The sequence below is a fragment of the Apteryx rowi genome, unplaced genomic scaffold (genome assembly GCF_003343035.1).
Source record: "Apteryx rowi isolate R43461 unplaced genomic scaffold, aptRow1 scaffold_363, whole genome shotgun sequence".
NCBI classification, from domain to species: domain Eukaryota; kingdom Metazoa; phylum Chordata; class Aves; order Apterygiformes; family Apterygidae; genus Apteryx; species Apteryx rowi.
Genome location: NW_020450119.1, coordinates 915,183 through 921,073, shown reverse-complemented (window position 1 = coordinate 921,073; position 5,891 = coordinate 915,183).

Below are 5,891 nucleotides of genomic sequence, written 5' to 3'. Positions count from 1 at the left end.
GGTGGTGCCAGGCGGAGATTATCACTGGATATCATTTAACATCCCAAGAAGGCCCCTAAGGAAGGCCCCTAACTCCAATAGCCACAGCTTGTCTCTGCTACCTGTGCCGCTGAGGGGCAGGGGGGGCCTGAGGCCTTCTCTCTGAATTTCCTCCAGCATGGTCTGCACCCAAGAATCTCTGCTTGCTTCCCTGCAGACTACAATTATGTTCAGCCATGGGGCAAGGCCTCTCCCTCACTCTCATGCCTACCATCACCTGTGTGCCAGTGCCCAGTTAGCCTTACCCCCTCCCTCAGGCCTACTGGGTGTCTCCTCACCTCAGTCATCTCTGCCACCTCACATTTGCAGCAACAAGCCAGCTCCCATACCATGGAATCAGCGCTGGTGGCTCTGCAGAGGATGCAGATGGAGGCCAGAAACCTCAGCTTCTGTGCCTAGTTCTGATGTCAGTGGGGAGAGAGGCAGACGGAGAGCGTGAGAGGGGCAGAGGCATGGCCAGCAGGACCAGAACATTGCAGGGCATGCAGTGATGTGTGGGACACCTGGAAGGGTGCAGTTCTGCCCAGCCACCAGCCCTCCAAGGGCTTCTTTCTTCTGTAGCATGGACTAGACACAGAGGGACCTTCCAGGAGAGGCAGGYACAACCCAGACAGAAATGTCTACAGTTGTCATTCCTCTGCTCCTGAGTAAGGCACACATTTCAGGCCTTCCTCCTCTTCCCTTGGCAGAATGAAGTAGCTGGAGACAAAAGAGCCTAGATCTGATAAAGAAAGAGAACAGGCAGGGCTTTAGGGGCTGGCAGGACAGATTAGAGGAAACACCTGAGCCCTCTGCCCAGCCACATGCCTACTGCCTTGGACTCTGCAAGCTCCATGTCAGGAGACTGGGATGGGACACTTACATCCTGTCTCCCCTCTATCCCTCAGGGCTGGGAGACACCTAGCAGGCAGGGTGCAACGCTGGAGCACAGCATCAGAAGGAAAGCTGCAAGTGCATCCAGGGTAAGAACCTGCCCACAGACAAGCAGGAAAGATCCCTGCCCTGCAGCATCACTGCCTTGTGCCAGCTGAGCTGCTTCTCCCTGCCCACCCCATGGCACAGGAGCTGGRTCCCCTCTGCTCCTCTCCCCTCTGAGGCAATGCTCTGCTGGGGCTGGCTCCCAAGCTCGGAGCAGGGGCAAGCATTCAGATACAACTGTGCCACCAGACCCCTGGGGAACCCCGACTCCAGCCTGCTGGGGGGACAGAGCCTGGGGCAGAGCAGGCTGCACTCCCAGCTCTTGGCCCTGTCCAGCGGTGCYCACTCACTTCTCTGCTGCCGCTGGGGCACACACACTTTGTAGGGCTGCAACTGGGAGCTGCACTCCCAGGAGGCTCCATCCTCTTCCTCCCAGGCCACCCTGGAGTGGCTGGGTGYTCTCTCACCATCCTGAGAGATGGAGGAGCCCACAGCCAGGCCTGGCTCCATTTCTGCATTGCCAGAGCAAGAACGAAGGGGGGCTCAGGCAGCCTGTGCAGCGACACGGGATCAAACATGGGCAGCGGCTTTCCCACAAGCTGAAAAAACCCTGGAAACAGCAGTTTCAGGGCAGCCTRGAAACATTAACAACATCCAGCAAAGAATCTCACTGGAGAAATCAGAGCACATGGTTGTGCCTTCTCCAAACAAAGGGTTTCATTTGGGAAACACCCAGATGTTTTGCCAGGACAGTTCGGAAGGAAAATCTGAAAATCCTGCTGCTGGAGAGTGCTGGTGGGCAGTGCTGGCATTACACTGCCCACCCTAGCCATGCTTGGCCCTGGTGCCAACTCTCCAGTTCCTCGACCTGGGTTTCCTGCCGGCATCACCCCAGTACTGCTGGCAGGGGGGTCCCTGGCCACTTCTAGCACATTTTGCAGCATATCACACACTCCTCAGTATATCCGTAGCACRTTACCTTTACAAAGCCTCCTTCCTTTCCAAGTACATGAGCAATGCTGCCTGTCAAAGCAGGGTAACCATCACTGGAGTAGAATGCAATGCCTTCCCTGCATTTTTCCAGCCACACCACAGAAACATTTTAGGTTGCTTCACAACTTTCAACTTCATTCCCTGAGCCACTTGGCACTAAGGCTGAGATCTTATTACAAGAGGCTGACACTTTGCAAAGGGTCATCAGGCATCCCCAGGGAAGAATTTAACCACAGGCATCTACAAATACATTTTATAATGCTTTGGAAGTTCATAACACATGTGATCAAGTTGTAGACAGTTTCTTTAGCGCAAGGTGCTTTATTGCCTGTTGAGCCACCATGTGAGTTGTTAGCAAAAGCAGGAAGTTATTTATCAGCCACCCAGCACCACCTTAAACATACATCCTTACTGCTACCCACTGCCTATATTCAAAGGCTTATAGCTATCTCCTCAAATCAAGCCCTCATTTATCCCAAGCACGCACTGCAARCCGAGCACTGCTCTGACTGTGTTTGTGAGGGGAAAAGGTCACGTGCCCTCCAAATCTCTCAGATTACCCTCTAATTGTCCAAGACACCACCTGTTTTGGCTGAAAATCCACTAGGATTCTTCYTACCTGGCAAACTCCCTCTCTTTTTCCATTTCCTTTGCTGCCCATAAGGGATGTGATCATTTCTACTTGCAAGGAAGATGATGGTGTAAGGTATGGTACTCTTTTCAGGTCAAACACATCATGGCTTTCCCTGAGAAGCAAACAAGKACTACAGTCAGTGGTAAATACCCAAGGGCACCCACCCTTAGCTACCACACAGGATGTCCCTCAGCACCTTCTACCAGAAACCCACCACAAGGGCTATCTGCAAGAACCCTGCGGGCTACCACATGGACTTACCACTTGAGATATTTGCTTGTAATAGAAGCCTGCAAAATGCTTTGTGGAGTACCTGCTCCACCAGAAAGCTCTGCTCCTCCTTGACTTCTGGATTTGGGAAATGGCAATAGGCCAGTATGTCTGTCTCTTTCTGTCTTAAGAGATTCATGCAACTGGTGAATTTTCAGCACCATGGCTCCAACTCCCAGGTCCATTAGCAACTCCTGTAACAGCAGCTGGAATTACAGCCTGCTCTATACATCTCTGAAAGCTGTGTGCTGTGACTAACATGTGGCCAGAATGCAGTGTATTGGAGGTTGTCTTACCCATGCTCAGAAGAGGGCATGGTTGAGTAAGAAATCAGCTCTATCTGCAGCATACAACTGAGCTACTCACTCACCTGCCAAGCTGCTGCTTCTGCTTTTACTAATGCTTTTTGGGTGACCTGGTTGCTTTTTTCTTTTTTTTTCTTTTTTTTTTTTTAAGAAAAAACATGGCATCATTGCCATTGATATGTTTCCTTGCCATTTTAATATGTTCTCACCCACTCCATTCACATCTCTCTGTAGGCAGGAAGCGAGAGAATACACTGACAGGCATCTCTTGCTCTCCCAACCAGATCTTTAGCACTCTGCTGTCTTATTGTCATCCCGCACTAACCTGACARCCTAGCCAACTCCAATGCTTTTGTAAGAGGCATGACAAAAGGAAGCCACATTAGAACCTGTGACGAAATAGCTTTGTATCCAAGGAAATTAATCTCCCAAACCAGATATATATAACTTTTTGTCAGAAATCAAGTTTCAGGTGTTTAAGAACTAGGACTGTGGCCACTACAAGGCCTGACTGAGGGGACAAGACTCTTCTGTATGCATTTCAGCAACCAGCCATTTTCATACAGCTTAAAAATGCAGGGTCTTATCCTTAGAAAAGCTTGAGGAATGCATACATTTTGATCTCTCCTCCTGTGAGAATACAGCCTGCATCATTCATCAATGTCCTTAACAAGCTATAGGAAYTGCTGAACAATGGTCTCACTCATTCCAGCCCATGCAATACAGCACATCAGCTGCTCCAGAGAACACTCAAACAGTGTGCCCACATATGCACTGCAGCAGCACAGAAACATTTGATCCAAATGTTTCTGCCTAGCACTGGTTCAGTCCCTGAAGCCTGGGATAAATACTGATATCTGTTAATTCTTGGGTTCCTCAGTTTCCTCAATCTTTCCTCCGCTGTCTGTTCTTCTACACAACAGGAAGCCCCCCCTCTCCCTCCCATCCTTGGTGACCAAGCTTCGTTGTGCTTCACCTCTCAGATGAAGAGGGGTTGTGGGAGACACCAAAAGCAGTGCTGGCAGTAAAGGTCCCTGTCACAGCCACGGCATGCAAATTGGCATCTTCGCTACAGATACAGCAACCAGGGTAACTCCTTCTCATCATTGTCCTCTGCCTTGGCAATAGCTGTGGTGGTTGAAATCTGGCTCTAATTAAAGAAGGAAACAGAAACATACAGTTCAGTCCAGAGCAGAGATATACAGGACTTCTACTGTGGTGCATGCTGACACCAGTAACATCGCACTGTCCAAAGGTATTCACTTGATTGGTTCTAAAGTCTGTGTGATGAACTTGCCTGGAGCCCAAGAGTAGGTTGCATATTTATGTATCCAGATTGTTCAATAAGAACCCAAGGCACCCACTTGCTGTTGTTCATGAACCTATACTGTCTGGAAGGTAAACAGCTATCCATGCTTGTCCAGTATCTTCAGCAGTATCCACCAAAATTGTCTGTACTGTGACAAAGGCTAGAGCCACAATCTCTCCTTCTGGTAGACAGTACAGCAGTATCCAGTGGCAGGCAGTCCCTACTGCAAAGGGAAGGGAGCCAAGCAGTTTTACTGCAAGGGGTTGTGTGTGCAAGAAAAGCAGTGAAGAAGGAGGAGAATATCACTTTCTCCATGTTATAAAAAGGAAACTGAGGCACAAAGGAAGTGATTTGCCATAGGTCCCTATGATTGATTTACACCTGAGATTGGGCTTGAAAAGCACTTCCAAAATTATGGTCTATCCAGAAAGCCATCCACTGTTTCCTTCTGCTTTACAGTTCCTTTACAGAAATAAAACAGSCATATGCATGCTAGGCAACAATGCCAGGACAGTCTTATGGTACTAGTATTCGCATCAGTGATCCCAAAATGTAAGGGGAATACCTTCAAGATGGATTTTTAATAACACTTCCAATTAAATAATTTCCTCCACTGGGAATGGGCCTGTTAACTATCTTGGAATCACAGGTCCATTTAATTTGCACGATACGCTTTAGAGAATGTGTACACATCTCCATAATAAGGTAGAATCCATTCTGAGTGTACTATATCTTGTTACTAATTCCCGCCATTGATGTTATAAGAAAACACAGGCACCCGATTACTACCTAGAGATTCTGGTCTGCACCCACACAAAGCACTGGCAAACCTCTCACTTACCCTGGATTAGACTCTATGGTACTAGACCATGGCTTCTTTGGTYTAATTTCACTGCTGGGTTAGAAATCCTAACTCTAATATCTCCCTTGCTAGATTCACATTCATCAGCTTCTTTGGGTTTASAGAACATGAAACCATCCAGCAGAAAGCCAGCCTGTAAGGAGCTGGGTTCCAGACAGAGAGGGAGGGATACATCTTTTGCATGCTCATTGGGTAAAAAAAAAAATTGGGAATAATCCAGAGGAAGGTAAACAAGGCCACAGTTGCTGCTTCTGAGCTGTTTTAGCACTGTGCGCATGGCTTCCTCCTTGTTATAGGTAAACGTGACAAATTGACAACCACTCGGGCYGGGTTGCATAAATTCCAATTTATAAAATAATTGAGCAAGTCACAAGTAAGCAAAACAGCGCTGGGCGGCCGGGGAGTCTCCTGCTCCACCAACAGCGCGCGCAACCSCCCCCYCACAGTCTCCTTATATGCGATTCRAGTCCCGGGTATACATGGCACTTCCTGTATCTTCTGCGGTTGCGCCGGCTGTTGCTAGGGGGTCTTCTTCAGCCCTCTGGTGGTCGTGGGGATGAA